Here is a 22,716-nt window from a genome sequence, read left to right as displayed (position 1 = left end):
ACCTAAATCTGGAATTGTTTATGTTTTGCTTTACTTCAGTATTTGATGTTTTCCATCACAAGAAAGTCCTCTCACCAGATATCAGAGCACCTCTCCCTTCCAAGGCCCTGTGAGGATGACCTGGGCTTTTGGCTAAAAAACACTTGTTGTGAGTTGGAGAAAAGGGGAATGATCCGTAGCAGCTGCCTATGTTTCAGGAGGTGTTGCCATCCCGGACGAGCTCCCAAATTGTTGGAGAAAAACTTAGTTTTTACTTATTTGTTTGGGTACAGCAAAGTTAGATACTTTATTTTGTTTAGCAGCTACAGCAGGGAGAGAGTGCACTAGGACATAGGGTCTTTTTTTTTTTTTGACAGGTTTTTTAACAGGTAAACAATTACAGCAGCACTTATATTTTTGTTATAGACAATAATAAGCAACAGCTGTATTTTATTTATACATAGGTTATTTTGATTTTTTTTTTACTTAAGAGATTTTAGTTTACATTTTGTATTATTTACATAAGGTTGAAACAACTTTTTACAGTTTTTTTTTACTTGCTTTACACAATTTTTGCTTTTACAAATCTTGCGTTATTAAGGTCATAGTTAGCCTAACTCTTGCTAACAAAGACTATCATGCATTAAGATTCCCTACAAATTCCTATCAGTTCTTTCTCTGCTTCCACATGTGTCTTCCTCTTCATCCAACCAAAGCCAATGCTGGGTAGGGCTTGTCCACAAAAATGTGAGGTCCTTTCCATAGTATTCTCAGGTCCTGCTGGACTTGTGTGAAGGACCATAAACTGTATTCCAACCCAGCTCCTTCCTTACCTTGGACCAAACTCCTCCCACCTCCACTTGTCCACAATATTCCCCCCATCTTCTATTTGTGACTCCACCCCTCCAGCATGTGGCAATCTCATCTCACCTGCCTTTCAAGCTTCATCTCCTCTAATGAGGCCTCTGTACAAATGAGAAAGCTAATACTGTAGGTAGTCAAAACTCAATTTACTTTCCAATTTGGGAATGAGGGCAACTGGGGATTTTTATTTTTTTGATCAATTGCTTTGTGTCCCTGTGAGATCTGCTGGGAACACAATTGAAATATATACTTTTATGTTACGATTAATATTCCGATACAGAAATGAGAGGTAATATCTTGCATTCCTGAAAGCAGGCTAGTAAAAACAGCTGGTTCAAGAAAGTCTGTGAGGGGTGAATAAAATAAAAATGAAGTAAGACTAAAAGATTGCACTAATGGCACACAGAATAGAATGCAACATGTTTAGAAGTAGATGGCATGCGTATAAAGAAAACTGGATGGTAGAGTGAAAGAGACTCCCTCCCCAAAGGTGAATTTCTAAATCATTACTAGAGAAGGGGAAACATTCACTGACTGTAACATGTTGGTATTATTTGCTGGCATCTCTGAATAGAAGAGATTGGCTTATTTCTTCCCCAGCAAAGTAGAAATGATGCTACCATTGCAGAGAGAGACTGAAAATGCAACAAATGGAAGCTATCTATAGAAGATATCTGAATGTAGCACCTAGCAAAGGAAGAAGCATTTCATTTGAAGAGCTGGATTAGAATTAGCTTCTGGGCAAAATGGTCTTCCAAGCTGTGAACCACCTGTACCTGCAGTTAACTATTAATCTCCATTCTGTTCCTATTGTAGAGAGACACAGGCTATCCTGATTATCGATTTAAGTAAAGCTGAGAGCCTGTTTGCAGTAGCCATGTAACAGAGAAAGGAACTGTACAGCAGATAATTCAGTGAAGCAATTTTTAACATTGGTGTTTTCATATTATTTTGGTTTCTAAGTCTTTTACCGTGTACTGTCTTTTTATTAAATTAAAAAATAATAGTAAGTTTGAAAAACAGGGCCAGTTCATGCCATTTCAATGGACTCATCCCATTATGGAGCATGGACTGGCACTCTCCTTACAATCAACTAGGCAGGGTGTGTGGCTTTCTGAACCCACAGATGGCTCCAAATCTATAGGAAACTACAATGGACAAAGTGCAGCATTCACAGAGCCAACCAGTGCCTGTACGCTAATTGCAGGACCGTTGAACTCCACCAATGCCACGGCATGGCAGTACTGACTGCTCTCTCAGGAGCAATGACCAGCAACAGCTGTCCCAGCTGCACCCTCATGAGGAACTTGCAGTTGCAGAGAAGTGGGTGTTAGTATTATGTTTCGCTTGAAATAGTTTCACAAGTTTCAAGGAGAATGCTACAGAGCATGGTCTGGGCTTGTCCCTGCCCCCTCCTTACCACCATGGAGCCCCAAACATACTACTGAAGTGGGAAGAAAAAAAGACTCTTAGGCTCATCCTCCAATTCCTTTCATACAAATGGGCTTTTATTTTCTTTTTTTCCAGAAATTCTAAAGTTTCTTCATGAGATTTTTCAGATGGCATGATGTAGCCTGATATTGGGTCTTCCAGCTCATTACTGAATAGAGGTAAGCAGATGAGGCTTACAGTAGTAATGTTACAGAATATTTCTATCTGTTTGTGTAATGGGTCATGAACTCCCATAACTCCCATTGACTTCAATGGGTATTTGGGTGCTGTGTACTCCCCAAGATCAGGTTCAGTGATTGCATTTTTTATTATGATCAAAAAACAGGATTTTCCACTTAAACTTATGAGAGTTACAAATTATTTTATTTTTCTTGGTATTGTTTAATTACAAATTTAGGCCCCAATTCTGCAAGCAGTTCCATGCAGCAGGACCATTGCATCATGAAGATCAGATTGTAGGATCAGGGCCTCAGTATCCAGACTGGCATAATTTTTAACTAAACATTCATAGTTTTTTCTCCAAAAATTATATAAAGGTCAGTCAGATCATTTGTGAGAGGTGAACAATATTTTTTCCATTTAGGCTTAGTATGGCACACAGCCAGTATCTTAAACTATTTAAATATTTCTTAGGTATAGAGATTTTAATCCCTAATTATGTCTTGTGTTATAAAAATAGATAAGGGATAATAATTAACAGCTACGTCCTTCCTCCAACAATGGGTAATTGACTGATGCTATGTTTACACTGTCGAGCCTATGCTGGTATAGCTATACCGACAGAGCCCCCTGGTACAGATACTGCGTACACAGACAGGAGGATCTTTTCTGCTAGTGTAAGAATGCCCCCTCCCCGAATTATATTCACTTATGCTGACATAAGCTCTCTTCCGTCGGCATAGCTGCAACTCACTGGAGTTTAGTTGGCATAGCTATATCACTAGTGGTGTTTTTTTCACATCCCTGACTGATGTAGCTAGCCGGAATAAGTATTAAGAGTACACCAAGCTGAAAAAGTGAGGCCTAATGCTCGACACAATGGAATTTTTGTTTGCCTGACTGCAGTGCAATAACTTTTGAAAACCGCATCCAATCAATTCCAAAATGTCAGAAAACATGATGATAAAGTTGCCCACTCTCTTTTTTTTTTTTTTAAAAAGTCCTGCTAGGGTATTTGTTTCCATGCACTCTTGTGGCAGTGAATTCCATAAATTAGCTATAGACTACATATTGTTTTTCAGTTAATTTATCACAAATTCTCATTGTTATTTTTGATTATTTGTATTACCATAGTGCCCCAGTCATGGACTAAGTGCTAGCACTGTGCTAGGTACTGTACATACTGTGTGAGTTTGCAGAGACAAAGGAATAACTTCTGTCTGGGACTAAAGGCAAGCAAGCCTCTCCTTCACTGAAAACAGGTCTATTGTAAATATTTATTCCAAACTAAAATTCCTAATAGCACATAGATAGCTTGCAAGCGTAGCTGGGAGAAGCATATGATCCAGATGTTACCATAATCATAAAGTATAGTCTTGATTCTGCGAGCACATGTGTGCATAACTATAATCTTTGAGCAACCTGTTTGCAGAACTAGGGCTCTGATAAGTATTCTCCATAAAAATTGTTTTGCTAAGACATGTTTTTAAAGATCTACATATTTGTCTCCCGACAATTTTTTTTTTTGGCAACAGTTTAGCTTGTTATCAAATACTGTGAAACCTTTCTTAAAGTACTACTCAAGGGACCTGCAAAAATCATTTGCTTATTCATACTTGTCTTTCTAACTAAAGATTGAACACTGTTGTACTAGAAATGTTGGTGATATTCTAAATATATGTGAGGAAATGAGGTGATTCTTCTTGCAGGCTTCAATATCAGTTCCAAATATTGGAGGTATTCTGACCAGCAAAGGAAAATTAGTTATAGTAAATTCCTAAAACTGTCTGAATCTTAAAGCATTTTAAAGAGATCTTTGTAGTTTCTGCAATGCATGTGAAGAATAAAGAAGGCATATAGGTTCTCTTTTGGAGAAGGAATTTATCCTGCAGGTCCTGGCAAAAACCCACTTATTTATATATTGTCTTGTCTCATTTTTTAAAATATATTTTAATATGGTAAATGACTCATGATACTATTAAAATAGTCATTTGAATCTGGCATTTTCCCAAAAAGTCTCTTTTGGGGCTGCAGTGTGTTTCTAGTGCCTTTCTTAACTAACAGAACAATGTAAATTTGAACTCTATTCAACTTGTGTGTATAATATTAGAGATGTGGATTAGTATTTGCAAGACTGAGGCCTAAAATGGAATCACAGATATAATTTTATCTCTCAAATGCTTTAGTTGAGGTCACCCTTAGGTGTAAAAGGGATTCTTAGTTGATTAGGGATTCTTAGCTATATACTCACTCCATTTCAGGCTATCCTCAAGTGGTCTGACATGAGGCATCTCTCTTGAGGTAGGCAACATTTCTACTTGCAGCTGAGAACACTTTAAAAACAGAAGCACCAGCTGTGTTCACAGTGGATAGTTGCTGTTTATTTGCTCAGTGAGCTAGTCACAGGATGGTTTAGGTTAAGCTGACCCTGGGCTGAAGTAAAGTTGTTATATTGTTTTATTTTCCTTAGTATTATTCTGTGGGTGTCACGTAAAAAGGACTGTACTTTGGTGAACTCCCATTTTAAAATCTTCATGAGACTATGTAGTGTTTTTCCCAGTTGTTTTCTTAGTATGGTTGGTAACCTGGTAGTAACTATTGAGTGTCTTCTATCCTGATGCTTGCACAGTTGTTTTTACATTCAGGAAGTGATGCTATAGTATTCTTCATACAGATGGAACCTATCTATGCATATATGCATACCCTCGAGGGTGGCATTTTCACTGTAAATAGTTACTACTGCCATCCTAGTGCAGGTTATGTGGAGAATGGCAGGAACCCATGCTGTGGAGTTTAGAGGCACATTTCTCCTGGAACTGGATGCTTGAGAAGTATTAAGGCCTAATGATCAGGAATAGGAGTCAAGACATCTGAGTTCAATTCCTGGCTTGGGCAGGACTGCCTGTGGAACCTTTGAAAAATTCTTAAAACATTTGGTCCCTCAATTTCCCTATTTCTAAAATTGTGTTAATACAGTATTTTACAGGGTGCCTGTGAGAGTAATATTTGTAAAACTCTTTCTGATCCCTGGATGAAAAATGTTACAGACATGCAACTAATTACCATGTTTTCTGTCCACATTTTATATTCCAAATGGGAGGTGGGAAGTACTAATTTAATCTTTCATGTCCCAACTTGTTATGCCCACAAGGATTTAGTGTTTTCCTGCATATACTGTAGATCTTTGAAACCCTTTAATAGTTACTAGCCTCATTATGTCTGTGCTGCTCCTAATGAGCCTAATCCTTCAATTCTACCACCTGTGAGCAGTGCTATTGACTTTTGATTAAGCTCAGACTTTAGTGGGATTTGTTTAAAAACTGCAGAAGTGGGCCCTTAATGGCTGAAGGCATTGCAGTTAGGTAATATTTTTATATTCCTTCAAGATATTTAGGCTCCAGTCCTGCAGTAAGCTCAGCACAGGCACCCTGTCTGTGGGGAGCTCATTTTACAGCTGGGGCCTTTAGTGTGCTGACTGAACCAAGAAACAGTAATTAAACATTGGTCACTTATCAGTGAAGAGCACAACTACCAGGTGATATTTTTAATTGCATAATTCAATGCATAAATCATAAGCATGTTCAACAAGCCCACATCCGTATGTTCAGAAGCTCTAAAAAGGCTGTTGGATTTAAAAAAAATTCCAGTAGTCTAGTGCAGAGGTTCTCAAATTGGACAGTGGGCAGAATGTATTGGAGGTGGAGGGGAGGAGGAAGCTTTAGGGAAAAAAGCTTACTGCACACATTCAGAGCTGAGTGGCCAGAGAACAGACACTTCTCCTCAGCTGCCCAGCTCTGAAGGCAGTGGCACTGCCAGCAACAGAGAAGTAAGGGTGGCAATACCATATCATGCCACTCTTACTTCTCCACTGTTGCTGGCGGTGGTGCTGCCTTCAGAGCTGGGTGCTTGGCCAGCAGCCACCACTCTCTGTTCTGCCTTCAGAGTTGGGTGGCCGGTGAGTAGGGGCTAAATTACTACAGACACAAAGGCGGGGGGGGCATGATCAAATAAGTTTGAGAACCACTGTGGCCTTTTGCATGACATGATCAGACATTTTAATGAGCTTGTTCTGCCAGTCAACATGTCATTCATCAGCTCTACTGATTTATAAGTAAAAAGGATAAAACTAAACAAAATGTATTCATCTTGAAAGTGAGCATTTCTTGAATGTAAACGTGTAAGAACAAGAGGAGTCTTGACCCCCTTATCTATATGTTTAATACTATTTTAACGTAAGTTTTTTTTCAAGATGTACTGCCTCCTCCTCATTTCCCAAAAGATCAACAGTTTTCCTCACTTTTTAATATTTATTGTTAGATTTCTTAACCCTGTTTCTTACTCCAGGATGTCAATGAAAATACAGGGGAAAAATCCCCAAAACAACAACAAACCTTTGAATGACTTTAATCATCATTTGTATCAACCTTTCTAATAACTTTTATTTATTTTAATTCTGATTTAACTCTACCAAGGAAGTCAAAAGGTAATGGAGAAATCACAATGAATTAACCCAAGAACTTTTTGATGTACTACTGAATTATAAATAAAAGTCTCCAAATAATTCTTGCAATTAGATACAAGCAAGTACAGAGAATTAAACTGTTGATGATTTTGTTTATCATACATAGATTAAATTCAGAGTTAGTATGCATTGTGGGAAATGTATATGCTTACTTGCTAAAGGACAAGAAGTATCTGATGTGTTCCTCCAATGTATCCAATGACAACAGAAGTTTCCAAGGAGACATTCCCTTCCCCCCACAAATTCCTAAATATATCATCCCATTTCTTAATGACAAGAGGCTCAGATGTATATATTAATTGTTCTCAATGGGGTTTTGTGAAGACTGTCAAACTGATTTGATCCTTTATAAATTAATACAGTGTATGTATACATATTTTTCCATGAGATAATTATATTTTATCTCTATATATTTCCTGCCCAAGAGCTTCCCCAGAAGACTTCTGCTCCCTTTCTCACAGTCTATTTAAAAGAAAAAAAAAACACATGATCCACAGCAAAGTGCTTGGGGAGCCCTCTTCTGAATAACATCCTTTAGGAACAGCTGCTAAGATCAAATAGACTACCAGAATTCAGCACCAGCATGTGTGGTATCTCTTAAAGATACAGGAGTATAATCCTCTCCAGTACACAAAGTCAGTCATCCAACTTGCCACTGTCATTAATATAGGTACTCTGTACAATCCTGCTTTGGAGGAAGCTTGAATCAACCACATCTGCAGCAAATAAAGACTCTGCAGTATAAAGTTTTTACAGTGCATCTGGTTCATTAAGGCATGTCGTGCTGTATTATGAGGAATGATGGACAGGTTCCAAACAGCTTTTAAAAAGTGTACGTATGTTTTTTTAAAGAACATCTATCACTAGTGTAAAAGGTATTCATAACCAAATTATCAGTATTTCTGCAATATCTACACAAAATCAGGGTTATGCTTTCTCCCTGCCAAGAATTAACTTCCATTTACTAACCCTGCGAACTTCTACTTGTCCACTTGCGTGGAGCAAATAACTGTTTTTTGACAAACAAGAAAAATATCTTGAGCTTTTCATCTTGAATGTGATAGGTAAACTTTGTGTCCAGGGACTTCAGTTTTCTTGACAATTTTGTAACACTGATCTTGACCTTATCCATGGTTTTGCCATCCTCCAATAGATATTTGGGTATGTTTTATTGAGCTAAAAAGGGAATCCAAACACTGTACGTACAGTGGGTCACAGATGTGATAACTTGTAGTACAGCCCAATCTGTGGCAGGAAAACAAAGATGACTCACTTTCTTCAACGACTCCTTCCTTCCTGACTGTGGAGAATGTTGTGCAGATTGTTGCTGAAAATGCTGGTGTATAAAAGAAGCATGTTGCTGCCTTCTGCATTAGCAACACAGAAAAAGAACCAGTGTTTGACAAACTGGGAGAATAACCCCTAATTTACAGACTTGTAAAAGGACATTGTGAACAAAGAAGTATAAGCTACTCAGTGTTAATCGTTTCAATTTTATTTTATTCTGTTGCTTTCACATATTTGATACCAAAGTTTTCCTAGTGGTATGATCAATCCTGTACACTGTATAGTAAACCTATTTTTTCCTCTCAAAATTGACTCCTCCTGTACCCACCTCTTGTACACTAGCTTTTGACTAATTGGTTAGACTCCTGCCCATCAACCTATCCTGTTATTTATTTATTTATTTATTTGATTTTGATTTTTTTGAGTCAGTGACTATTTGTGTTGGATCCTTTGACAGAAATACTTTCCCCAAAAGTCACTGAACACAGAAGGTATAGTTTAAGGATAGAAGATTTAAATTGCCAAAGACAAAGAGTAAGTAGAAATGATGTCTGCCAAAAAAAAAAAAAAGGTGTATTAAAAAGAGAAAGAAAATGGTATGCTTCTCAACTGAATTAGTATCTAGTTTTGGTCACCACATCTTCAGAAAACCAGAGCAGAATCATGACAAATGCATCAAAGATAATTAGAGGCTATAACAGGATTTATGTAAAATGAAGTATAAAAATGAGGCTTATTCAACCTGGAAAGAGCGAAAGAGAAGGTAAATTAAGTATTTAAAATTATAAAGGACATAGTAAAAACTGATTAGTTCCTCTTGTTTACTTTGCTCAAAAAATATGAGGACAAGGAGACTTCAGATAAAGGTCAGCAAATTTAGTATAATAAACTAAGGTACTACTTAATATGCATGACCTGCAGAATTCAGTGTTTAGATATCAAAATAATTATTTTACAAATACCTTTGATAGATTAATTAGGAGGTCCTTAAGTCAAATACAGTGGGCTGGGTTTTATAATTATCAGTAGCACTTTTAGATTTGCAAGCAATGACAACAAAGGTAACCAAAACGTGCATCACAATACAAGATAATAAATGAAACCTGGAAGGAATGCCTTTCTCTGCTATATACATCACTGCACAACTAGCAAGATAAATTTTAGGTAAGTTACAGCTTCTTCTGACATATTAGGTATGGGTCCCAGTTAGAAGCAGCACACTAGACTAGCTGGACCAACGATCTAATTTGGGAATGCCTATGTTTTTATATCCCACTGCTAAAACAGCTCTGTAAGAGACATGAGGATAGTTATCATTGTGTTATAGGAGCGTGCTAGGACTTTTGAGGACAGGATTAGAATTACAAATGATCTTGACAAATTGAAGAATTGGTCTGAAATCACATGATGAAATTCAATAAAGACAAGTGCAAAATACTTTACTTAGGAAAAATAAAATGCACAACTACACAATGCGGAATAACTGGATAGGCGGTAGTACTGCTGATGAGAATTGGCAGGTTTAGTGGATCACAATCTGAATATGAGTAAAAAACATGTTGCAGTTGTGAAAAAGGCTAATATTCTTTTGTGGTGTATTAACAGGTGCAGGGCCATCCTTAGGCATATACAACATACACAGCTGCGTAGGGCACCATGAAATTTGGGGCAACAAACTGCCCCAAATTTCATGGTGCCCTAGGCAGCTGCGTGCTGCATATGCGGCAGCACCAGCCCTATCCCTTGGCTGGCCCTCACTGCAAAGGGCAGGGCCGTCCCCAGGGTGATGTAGGGCCCCAAACTCCCTCTGCCTTGCCCCTTACCCTTCCCCCCTGCTCTGCTGCCGGCCTGCCCCCATTTCACCTCTTCCCCCAGCAACCCTGCACTGACCGGCAGCAGCGGGAAGTGGAGCAACCCAGCCCCAACCCCCTCTACTCCGCCAGCTCCCAGCCACGGCGCTCCGCTTCCTGCCACCGGTGAGTGCGGGGAAAGAATCGTCCCCCACACTCACCGATGGCGGGAAGCAGAGAGACGCAGACCCAGACCACTCCGCTTCCCTTGCCCTGGCCCCAGCCATGTCGCTCGGGTTCGGGAAAGGACCGCCCCTGGCTCTCACCGGTGGTGGGAAGCGGAGCGCTGTGGCTGGGAGCTGGCGGAGTAGAGTGGGCTGGGGCCGGGCTGCTTCGCTTCCCATCGTTGCCGGTGAGTGGGTGTGGGGGTGTGGATCCCTTCCCCCGAGCAACACAGCTGGGACTGGGGTGAGGGAAGTGGAGCGGGCTGCTCCTGACTGCCCACTAATCCCCCAGGCCTCTCTGGGCCTATGGGGCCCCCAAAGTGCCCCCCCCCCACAGCTGCTGCCACCCAGACCCTGGGGAGGAGCTGAGGCCCCACAGTTCTCCCCTCCCCACAGGGGGGCTGCGTAGGGCACCCAAATGGCTAGGGATGGCTCTGAATAGGCATGTCATATGTAAAACATGAGCAGGGCAGCCCGGGGGGGGGGCAAGTGGGACAATTTGCCCCAGGCCCTGCAGGGGACCCCATGAGAATTCTCCAGCCCCAGCCCCGCATCTACCTTCCCTCAACCCCTGGTGCTTCAGCGCGCGATGTCCAGGAGCAGCCCTGAACAGAGCTAAAACGGCATGGTTCAGGCAGGACCTGAGCTCCTCCCTCCTCGGAGCCCCGTGGTATGGGGGCAGGCCTGAGCTCCTCCCAGCTCGGAGCCCCATGGTAAGGGGCTGGGGCCTGAGCTCCTCCCCATTCGGAGCCCCATGGTAAGGGGGCAGGACCTGAGTGCCTCCCCACTCGGAGCTGCGTGATAATGGGGCAGGGCTGCAAGCTCCGGGCTGACTGGTGGGAGCTTAGGCCCCGCTGGAGCCAGGCTGCTGCAGCGCTGTCCAGGGCCACTCCTGGATGCGTGCAGTGAGGCTCCGGGGGAGGGAGAGACGGGGTAAGCAGCATGGCAGGGGGTCGTGGGGGTTGGATAAGGAGCAGGGAGTCCTGGGGACAGTCAGGGGACAGAGGGTCTGGGGGGGCAGTCAGGGGACGGGGAAGGGGGGGTTGGATTGTGAGCATTCCAGGGGTCTGTCAGTACTCAGTGGGAAGAGGGGGAGTGTACAGGAGTCAGGGCAGTCAGGGGACAGGGGGGTTGGTGGGGGGTGGGGTCCCAGGGTGGTGATTGGAGAGGGGGTCTTGGGAGGAGCAGTGAGGGGACAAGAAGTGGGATGGGTCAAGGATAATGAGGGGAGCAGTCAGGGGGCAGGAAGTGGATGGTGGTCAGATAGGGGGCAGGGGCAGGCTGTTTGGGGAGGCACAGCCTTCCCTACCCTAAAGATCATTCAGCAGTTTGAGGCAGCTATTTAACACAAAGAGCCAAGCTGTTATCTTTTCCATGGGGGAGGGATCACATGAGAAGAGCAATATCTTACACCACCTACCTCCTTCCCAACCCTACCAACTAATAAGTTTCCAAATACATTAAGGGACATTATAAAGAGGACAGTGATCAATTGTTCTTTATGTCCACTAAAGGTAGGACAAGATCTAATCAGATTAATCTGCAGCAAGGGAGATTTAGGTTAGATATTAGGAAAAACTGTAAGGAGAGTCAAGCAGCAGGGGCACCATTTAGCTCCGCCTACCCCGCCGAGTTTCGTACAGGAGCATGTCCTAGCCCCAGGCGTAGCTCTTAACTGCCATGCAGTCTGACGAGTGTGCAATGAGAGCTCATCAGATAGGGGCTGGTCTCAGCTTGTGCTCTGGGGGCAGGGAGTCAGCATTTTGTTTACAGAGGCAGAGTGATTACGATAAGAAAGTGCTGGTAATTAAATTAAAGATCTGGAAGTAAAGACAGAACCCAGGGGACTGGGAAGAAATACAGCTAAGTCCTCAGAGTCCAGGTTTCATTCAGAAAAGAGAAGATGTGAGGGTAACAGGTGAAAAGGGGCCACAACCCAAGGAAGGGCTAGCAGAGGAAAAACCCATGCTGCCTGTGGTACTTACATGGCCCCATTACCGTAGTATCTGAGCACCTCACAATGTCTAACCTATTTCTCCTCAGAGCCTCTCTGAAGTAGAGCAGTGCCATTATCCCCAGTGTACAGATGGGGGCACTGAGGCATACGCCGATTATCAGCCAGATTTTCAAAGGTATCTAGGCAGCTAGTGGGATTTTGAAAAGTGCCTAGAAGATTAGGTGCTTTGTAAAACCCACTAGATGCCTAGCTGCATCTTTGGGTGCCTAAAAACCTTTAAAACTCTGTCCCTACAGCACTGGCCTGACATCATACAGGAGGTCCAGGGAGAAGTAGAACCCAGGTCTTTGAAAACTTGCTCCCTATCCACTGAAACAGCCTCTCTCTCTGCTCTATGCTGCAAAAAAACACCCATAAGAGGACTCTAATAGATAAGGGCAAAACCAAGAAGGCCAGTTCTCTAAGACTCCAGCAAACAATTCCAAGTGATTGGAAGGATATCATGGTTGACAACATGTAAAGCAGCACAGAGGTTAGGAAGGATGAAGAGAGAAAGAATGAAAGTCTAATGACAGATCACTAAACCCCCAATGAGTGGCAGGCTGGGCTGTATAGCAATGGCTGCTGTGAAATTTTATAGTTTAACTGAAAACCATTTTGTTTTGTCATTTTTTCCCCCTGAGTTCGAGAAAAGGAAGGAATGAGTATCAAATGTGTTTATGCCTCAAATTCTTAGGGTTTGTATCCAGAACAAAGAACAGAAATTGCACCCATAAAGAGTCCATAAAGTCAACGAATAATACAAATCATGACAATAATCATTATATAGCATTATTGTGTCCCTAGCCTCTGTTTGCAGAAGCTGGGAATGGGCGACAAAGGATGGATCAGTTAATGATTACCTGTACTGTTCATTCTCTCTGAAGCACTTGGCATTGGCCACTGTCGGAAGACAGGACACTGGGCTAAATTTTCAACCTAACCAGTGTCATTACATAAGATGTAAGAACATGTTTGGATTAGAGTTGAGTGTATATATATCACAGCTAATTTCTAAGTTATTGTCTGCAAAATAAGTAGAGCTTTTAGTTGCCTTTGTAGCCTCTAGAATCATGGTTAAAGTTACCCTCCCCTACCAAAATCTGCAATGGCACCCGTGTTAACCAGGGGAGTAAGCTTGCAAAGGCTGTAAAATCCCCATCATTGGAGTTTTTAAAGAAAAGGTTAGAAAAATATCTGTCAGAGCTGGTCTAGGTTTACTTGTTCTTGCCTCAGCACAGGCAACTGGACTAAATTATTTTGCCAAGGTTCCCCCCGGCCCTGCGTTTCTGCGATTCTTCTCTAGAACGCTACTATACTTTGTCACCCACGTCTTTGTGCTCACTGATTCTATATTTCATTAGGACTTGTCTGTATTTTTCATGTTTCATCCTTGTCTGAGCGGTGACTCTACAGAGTGTGAGAGTGTTGTACATTATTTCTTGTCCTTTGCCTAAAGGAGAACTGACATATATCGTCAATAAGGACTTTAGTTTTCATGCAAGTCTGCACATATTAACCCTAGCACGCCTGTCTCCTTCCCCTCCCCCAAGCAGGACTAGTCTTTCACGCATATAACACAAACCTCCCTTGGGGCCGGAAAAGCGGCGCTTCTCACCACCCCCTTCAGCTATAAACAGGGCGAGTGGCACCTGTCCGTAGCCCCCAGTCGCCCCTTCCCAAAACAGGTCAGCCCCTCCCCATGGCAGCCCAGCGCGGAGACGGGCCCGCTCCCACCCTCACCCCCCCGCCCCAGGCCCTACACTTGTTGGCTACGCGGGCACAGCAAGGCGGGGGGAGGGGTGTTCCCCGGCTGCTGAACTCCCGCACGGGCTGCATGAGCGCTAACCCGAGGGCCGCGGCTCCGCTACTGTTCACCCCGGGGCCGCTGGAGCGCGGGCAGGCGAACCCCTGTTCTGAGGGCGGGGCCCCTCCCGGCACAGCGCGCGCTCAGGCAGGCACGCGGCGCGCAGCCCGGGCCCCACGAGCCAGGCAGGCTGAGGGGCCCCTGCCCGGCGCGCAGGCCCTTCTCACGCGTGTCCTCGCCCCCTCCCGCGGCTCGGCTCCCGAGAGGGGCTCTGCGGGCGGAGGGGCAGGTGGGTGTCGCGGCTCAGGACTCGGCCCGTCCGGCCTGCGCAGGCCCTTGTTGAAGGTCTCCTAGCAACAGCCCGGCCAATGGGAGCAGCGCCGTGTCGGGGAGGGGGGCTGGGGCGATTAACCCTGCAGGGCCCGGGCGGTAGCGCGGAGAGGCGGCGGTGGTGGCTAGGCTCGCTCCGGAGTCGGCCCCCAGCAGCAGCAGGTGGTGCCATGCGGGTGAGTGAGCCCGCACCCTGCCATGGCTGTTCCGCTTGGGACGCTGGGGCCGTTCGGCTCCCTGCGTCTCCAGCCGGCTCTGGGGGCGGCCAGCGGCTGCCGGCGGGGGGGTGTTTGCAGACACACTCGCGCGCACACCGCGGCGGGGGAGAGTTTGCAGACGGGAGGGACGCGCACACGGAGGGGGAGGGGGGAAGTTTGCAGACGGGAGGGACGCGCACACGGAGGGGGGAAGTTTGCAGACGAGAGGGACGCACACACGGAGGGGGAGGGGGGGAGTTTGCAGACGAGAGGGCTGTTCACCCCGAGACTGGGAGGACGCTCACGCACACACAAGGGGAATTGGCAGATGGGGGGCATTCATGGGGGTGGGGGATGCTCCTGCACACACGTACGGGGTGTTGGAACAATTTGTATAGTGGGGAGTGCTGAGAGCTAGTGAGCCAAACTGTAAATGCTGTATGTGATGGAAACCCCATCAAGCCAGGGGGTGCCTGGGACAGCACGCCTAGTTCCACCACTTATGCCCCGGGGGTGGGGGGAGTTTGCAGATGGGGACGCTTTTACGCACACCAGCTGGTTGCCTGTTTTGATTGGATATATTCCTGGAGATTTCATCACATGACATAATCTTTAATTAAAAATTAATTTCTAGAGACTCCAGGACACTCCGGGGGGTAGGGGGGACACTTTTATGTGCAAATGGCTGAGGGAATGCTTGTGCACACACAAGTGGGGGAGTTTCCAGATGGTGGGGGGATGCTCATGCACATACAAGTGGAGGAGTTGGCAGTTAGTAGGGGGATGAGGAGTTTGTGTGGGGGAGGCATCCATGCATGCACATACTCAGGGGCGGGATGGGAGTTTGGAGATAGGAGGAGGTGCCCATGTCCACACCATGGGGGGAGTTTGCAGTCTGTGTGTGTGTGTGCTGGGAGGAGCATGTGTGTGTACACACGGGGGGAGAGTTTGCAGGTGGTGGGAAGCTGGGGGGACATGCTTGTGTACACGGGGGAGCTTGCAGATGGTGCCGGCTGGCGGATGTCTCTACATATGTGGAAGAAGATTGTAGGTCGAGGTGGGGACCTGCGTTCACGCACACAGTTTGCAAGGGGGAATTTACAGGTGGTAGGGGGACTTAGTATGTGGTGGCAGCTTGGAGGGGATGTGCATGCACAGGGGGAGGGGAGTCTGCATATGGTGGGGATATGTGCATGTATGTGGAGGTTTGCGGGGGGGACGACGACGATGTGTGTATTCCTGGCAGTGGGGAATGCACATGTAGTGGGCACACACATGGAGAGAGTTTGCAGTCATTGGGGTACCCGTGGTTTGTGTTGGGGGAGGGCCCTGCAAACTGTCTCCAAACACAGTATTGTAATTGCTTTAGGGAATTAGGCTAGTGTGGGCGACAGAACTGCATAACCACCTGAAAGTGCCAGTGTAGCATCTGTTCTTGTCTCTTTTTTTTAATCTGGGGGTGGATAGGAGGGAGGCTGCTAAATGATGTGTGAGTGTATGTGAATTTTATTTGTATTGTGGGTTTTCCTTGCTGTTCCAAGCTTTATAACTAAGTACTGTGTTCCCAACCTCTGTATCCCTCGCTGTCAGTCATGTTTGGAAGCAGGGTGGAGTGGTAAAGATCTATTCCATGGTGTCCAGTTTCTCAGGGGCAACATTTTGTTGATGCTTTAGGCTCTAACTATACCAACTGTAAGTGATGATCTTGTAAATCCTGCACACCCTGTCAGATTCAGGGTAATTGGTAGGGAAGATGCAGTACTGGATTATCTAGTCTGTGCACAGTTTTCACATTGCTAGCTGGACCCCTGCTATCAGGCCCAACATGTTGTTGTTCTGTGTGAAGCTGAAAGTAGCTGGTGAAGGTCTTACATCTGTTTTAAGAGACTTATGAATTTGCAAAATAATTCTGACTTTTGCTGCTAAATTGGTTTAACATTGGAAATCAGGAGTTGGAGGAGGTAAGAGGCCATGGTGTTTACACTGCATTATCTTGACCCTTGTTTTGCTTTTTAAAAATAATAATTGTTGATTAGGATTTCCTTTTTATTTATAGCAAGATAGAGAGTAAATTCTTTAAGATCAAATTACAATACAACACCATTTTAATATTATCTATTTTTGTATATCTTTAGTCATACAGAGCACTTCAGTTACCAGGCTAGCATGCAAATAAATTTAAGTAACTTAGTAGCATCCAATATGTCCTTCCTGTAGGTATGGTGGACACCTTGCTCAAGTTTCAGGAGAATGGTTTGGTTATGAATAGAATGGGAGGTCCATGATGTAGGATTTGACTTTATTAGATGACAGATTCTTAGTAGTAAACCAGGAGGAAAAGTGGTTTTGAGAGGGGACTTGGTATCATTTGAAGCCATCATCAAATGGGAAGGAGTAGCATGGAAGCAGGATTTTTTTCCATACTGGAGAGATGGAGAAATGGGGGAGCAAGAGACAGACCCCTGGTATTTGAAGTGAGTAGAACTTGGGCTGGAGAATAGAAAGACCTAGCTAGGTAGGAAAATAGCTTATCTGTATCTTGCAAACAAAATTAAAAGGAAAAGCAAAAATACATATTTTTTTTAAAGTTGAATTCAGAAAGAAGGCTCAAGGAGTGTTCTGGAACTAAATGGAAAAGTACCAATGCTAAAATCTTGGTGATTATTAAAGTGAGGTGTAGTGGAAGAAGAATGTTTTGTGCTAGTCACATGTAGTAGGTGTTTTGAATGCAGAGAAACAAAAAGAATTAGGTACCCAAGATCTCCACAAAGAATTTTGTCATTGTCAAATGCAGCATTGAGGATGAGCTAAAAGTCAGAAGAGAAGATTGACTAAATATATCATATCAGATTCAATACCATAAAGCTCATTGTAAGCTATTAAAAATGCTAAAATGGCCACCAAGTGCTGCCTAATAGGGCCAGGAAGAGATGCCTAACAGGGGATGGTAATGCTCTCATAGTAGAGGGATGTTAATGTGGAGGTGAACTGGGTATGTTCAAGGCAGGATGAAGATTTGGGAGCTGGATCAGTGAAAAAAAAGATCCATCATCTGTAAAGGCAAAAGGCATGGTTGAATCTTGCAATAGTAGATGATGCTGAATGAAAAGAGTGCTGAATATACTTAGTGAAAGTGGGTGTGTGTGGAGGGGCTAACTTTTTGCAGCTCAGCAGTTAATGTTATTCTAACTTCATGGTGTAAGGAGCTAGGAACGTGATGGAGCAATTGTTTAACATTCAGGCATATGAATTAACTTTTACCAGATAATAATACTGTATGGAGATATACCTATCTCACAGAACTGAAAGGTCATTGAGTCCAGCCCCCTGCCTTCACTAGCAGGACCAAGTACTGATTTTGCCCCAGATCCCTAGGTGGCCCCCTCAAGGATTGAACTCACAACCCTGGGTTTAGCAGGCCAATGCTCAAAGCACTGAACTATCCCTTCCCCTTGTATGTAAATTTATGTATTTCTGTGTCATTGTAGGTGTATAGCTGGTCAACTTCAAATGAACATTTTACTTGTTAAATTGCTAGTCTTCTTGAAATGTAAATGAAATTGAGAAATGCAAAATAAGAACATAAGAATGAACTTAACTGGATTAGACCAGTGGTCCATCTAGTCCAGTATCCTGTGGTCTGGCTGTGGCCAGTGCTTCAGAGGAAAGAAACAGAACGTTGCAATCTATCGAGTGATCCATCCCCTGTCATCTAGTTCCAGTTTCTGGCGGTCAGAGGTTTAGTGATACCCAGAGTATGGGGTTCCTGATCTTCTTGGCTAATAGCCGCTGATGGACTTATATGCCATGAATTTATCAAATTCTTCTTCTGAATCCACTTATAGTTTTGGTCCATATGTTGACTGTATGTTGTGTAAAGTACTTCCTTATGTTTATTTTAAAGCTGCTGCCTGTTAATTTCATTGGGTGAGGAGGTAAATAACACTTCTCTATTCACTTTCTCCACATCATTCATGGTTTTATAGACCTCTATCATATCCCCCCATTGTCTCTTTTTCTGAGTTGAGCAGTCCCAGCCTTGTTAATCTCTCCTCATATGGGAGCTGTTCTATACCCCTAATCATTTTTGGTGCCCTTCTCTATACTTTCTCCAATTCTAATAGATCTTTTTTTTGAGATGGGGCGACCAGAACTGCATGTAGTATTCAAGGTGTTGGCATACCATGGATTTATATAGTGGCATTATGGTATGGGTACCCAAACTCCAAAATGGGGCTGGCTCGCAAGACCATAATCTACAGATGCATTGACTGAATACTACGATACTGCAGGCTGAAAAATTTGTTGTTTGCTTTTTTTAAATTAACTTTGACGAGTTTGAATAGCTTAGATGGACACATAAAACTCCTTAATTAAAAACTCTGAATGTAGAAAAGTGTTGGCAAAATATGACCCATGCATATTTCTGTGATTTAATATAACTGACATCACTAAACTAGGTTAAATAGTTATCAACTAGTAAACTAGGGTTTATGAATTCCTGGGGTCCATTTTTGACTATCCAGTAGTAACTTTTTATTATAACTATAATGAAAATAGACTTAAATACTTTAAAAATAGTTAGCACTAATTGCAAACCAGATTATTAAAATCTGCAGTAAAATAATGAGCAGCTGTCAAGTTTTAAAGGGGGGGGGGCCTGAATTTTCAAAAAATAAAACCAAGTTTTTTACGGCATTTTGATAGATAGGCATAAAGTTGTAATTGAATGACTTGTGTGTGCCCTAAATTTCCATAGGCTGATATGTTTTTGTTTCATCTGGATAACAGCCATCTGTGGAGGGGATTACTACGCAAATGTAAAAGCTTTAAGCAGCTTTACATCTCCTTTTGGAATTTAATCTTAGCAGAAGTAATAGTGTTGTATTTTAAATAAATGTTACCATATTTTTTTCGTTTGTTCTGTCTTATGAACAGCTTTCTGTGTATTTTCTGTGAGGCAACTTACAAGTTGCAACATACCTGCATTCTGCAAAATGTAGTAACTAAAATATTGAGGGAGTGGCTGTTTATATTTGTGATATTCATTGACTGATTGAAGTTGAGTATTTTCTTTTTGTAGAGTAGTTCTGACATCAGGAAAAATTAAAACTTTCTGAGAGAGAAGAGAACTAGTTTTGGAGAGGAATTTTCTGAACAACTTATATTTTATTTTACTTTTGTGAATCTGCCCATCTGGTGTTGAGCGACCAGATGGTGTAATCTGATTACATTGCAGTACTATGAAAAGCTATTATGTTCTGACACTAGTTTGTCTTAACTAGTTCTGAAAGCTCAGTTGAGTAGGAGTAGCAGTCTACATAAGTTCAAACTTGACATTGAAAATCTGTGTACTTCAAACAATTAGCATTATATGTTGTATATGGTGAGCCCTGTAATCTAGCTACTATATATAATTTTAAATTCTGCCACACATTGAACTTATAAAACTAATTTATGACTATAGATCTGATTTCAATTTTAAATCATTATTGTATATAAGAACATAAGAGTGGCCATACTGGGTCAGACTAATAGTCCAGCTAGCCCAGTGTCCAGTCTTCTGACGGTGGCCAATGCCAGATGGTTCGAAGGGAATGAACAGAACAGGGCAATTTATCGAGTGATCCATCCATTGTCCACGCCCAGCTTCTGGCATTCAGAGGCTAGAGGGACACAGAGTGTGGGATTGCATCCCTGACCATCTTGGCTAATGGCCATTGATGCTCCATGAACTAATTAGATGCTTTTTTTGAATCCACTTACACTTTTGGCCTTCACAACATGCCCTGGCAACGAGTTCCACAGGTTGACTGAGTTTTGTGTGAAGAAGTACTTCCTTTTGTTTGTTTTAAACCTTCTGCCTATTAATTTTATTGGGTGACCCCGGTTCTTGTGTTATGTCACACTTCTTATTCACTTTCTCTACACCATTCATGATTTTATAGATTTTATAGATCTCTCATATTGCCCCTTAGTTGTCTCTTTTCCAAGCTGAAAAGTCCCAGTCCTTGTAATCTCTCCTCATAAAGCTGTTCCATACCCTTAATCATTTTTGTTGCCCTTCTCTACCTTTTCCAATTCTAATAGATCTTTTTTGAGATTGGGTGACCAAAACTGCATGCAATATTGCAGGTGTGGGCATACCAGGGATTTATATAGTGGCATTATTATATTTACTATCTTATTATCTATCCCTTACCTATCTATCCACTTCTGAAAGGTTGCCGACCCTTGTTCTATTGTTTTGATTCTATAATACTTACCTTACATTGGAGCCAGGTAGATATCCCTTCTCTCTTGTCTGGGCGAAATTCTGTTTCTCCCTGTGTCTAGACTTTAAAGCATAATATTAGTGAGTATTCATAATGCCTCATATGGTTGATAGTCATCACCAGTGTGTCACAGGGTTTCATAAAATACATCACTCAATACACTTTTATAACAGTAATATTGTATACAATCAGTTGATTCAATTGCTTATCATTTGAGGTTCAGACCCCTGCCAGAGCTCTTTCCCCCACTCACTAAGGTGATGGCTTTGTTTGCTTTTTATGTAAATATGCCTTTATTGTCTCTCCCTGATGGCCAGGCTGATCAGACACACAAACACACATTCCATTGTCTGGGGCAGGCTGGGTTTATGCTTTGCTTGCCAAACACATTTTAAGAACATAAATCTAGCACACATCCATAATGCTTTGTACACGCCTCATTCATACATCACGCAAAAATATTAATGATTAGGATCAGTCAGTTTTAAGTTTTCCAGTGATATTACATGCTGCTACTTGGGTATATATCATGGCAATGGTGTACTAGATGTAGCGAGTGTGTCAGGTCTGACATGAGTTGCTGACACAGAGTAGTTAACCACCAGCGGGCCTCTGCGTCACTGTGCCACCATTAAAGGAGTATTTTTATTTTGGAGAAACATAATCTGAGTGCAGCAGAATATTCAGAAGGTGCTGAAACTTTTTTTTTTTGAAGGGAAAATAAACTATACAAGCAAATGCTCAGTGGGTAGGGAGGGTGATTGGGGTGGGAGAATAGGAGGGAATAGGGGGAAGGGGTTGGGGGATCAGAGGGAGGATGGGGACCAGTGGGAGGGGAGGGGAGCACTGGGATACTATAATGGAGGGCATGGGGTGCATGACAGAAGCACTGGAGGAGAATAGGGGGGGACACCTTTCAGCCATACATCCTCCACCGTGCATGTGCCATGATCTAGGGACTCCCAGCCCACCTACAGGGGTGTGACAATCCGTTCCTCCTGGAAGCCAGGTTCTGAGAGGGCTTGCCTTTTGTGGGGAGCTGAGTCCCTGTTCCCTGAGTGATATGAGATCTGGGGGGGTCCCTTGCCCATTTATGGGGATGTGACCTCGTTCTTTGCCTCCTCATGTAAGCCAGGTTCTGGGGGCATGCCTTGCCTTTCTGAGGTGGTCTGAGATCTCTCTTCCCCCTCCCATGTGAACGAGGATCTGAGGAAGAGAGCCGTGGGGCGGGGGTAAGTTTAGCACAGGCATGCTCAGAGTATGCACAAAGAACATATTGCTGACATTGAGTTCTATAACTTACATTAGGAACAAGAGAAAGACAAAGGGAATTATAGGTCCACTATTTGGGGGGGAAGGAGAGCTAATGATACGACATCAAGAAGGCTGAGGTGTTTAATGTGTGTATTGCTTCAGTCTTCACTAAAAATATTAATGGTGACCATATTCTCAACACAATATTAACAACATGGGGGAAGGAGCATATGGTTTGTGGGTCTCAATCTGTTGATGGCTTTGAAGATCAAGAGCAAGGTCTTTAACTGACATTTGGAGTCAGTGAAAGGATGTGAGCACATGAATAGTGTGCTCGTAGCATCTCCTCTTGTGCATAGGTGGACTGTCACACTCTGCTCTTTTGCATTCAGCCCCAAATCCAGTAAAAAGATGAAACTGTACGGTGAAGATAATTCTAGTAGCAAAACACTGGCCATTTTCAGAGATGGTTACTTTTTGGAGACTTAGCGAGGTCTCCTGATGCTGCATAACAATTTAGGATGCCTTTTGCTGGTGGTTTAGCAACTTTAGACCTTGAGGTTAGATTTCCCTTTAGTGG

The 22,716-nt window shown here is 43.2% G+C and overlaps 1 protein-coding gene across 5 annotated transcripts in view; it reads left to right on the top strand.

Annotated features, from left to right (window-relative positions):
* The first annotated feature begins 2,321 nt into the window (after positions 1-2,321).
* SSX2IP (SSX family member 2 interacting protein) overlaps positions 2,322-22,716 on the top strand; it is a 49,654-nt gene continuing 29,259 nt past the window's right edge. For 3 of the 5 annotated variants that reach the window (XM_032798891.2, XM_032798890.2, XM_032798885.2), the window contains exon 1: positions 14,526-14,586. The gene's annotated coding sequence lies outside the window, so the exon portion shown is untranslated. Of the gene's footprint in view, positions 2,454-14,525; positions 14,587-22,716 lie in introns of those variants that run through there. The other 2 variants (XM_032798886.2, XM_075067769.1) reach the window with 2 other exon arrangements.

The sequence above is a fragment of the Chelonoidis abingdonii genome, chromosome 7 (assembly GCF_003597395.2).
Source record: "Chelonoidis abingdonii isolate Lonesome George chromosome 7, CheloAbing_2.0, whole genome shotgun sequence".
NCBI classification, from domain to species: Eukaryota; Metazoa; Chordata; order Testudines; family Testudinidae; genus Chelonoidis; species Chelonoidis abingdonii.
This window is presented reverse-complemented; position numbering and strand designations above follow the sequence as displayed.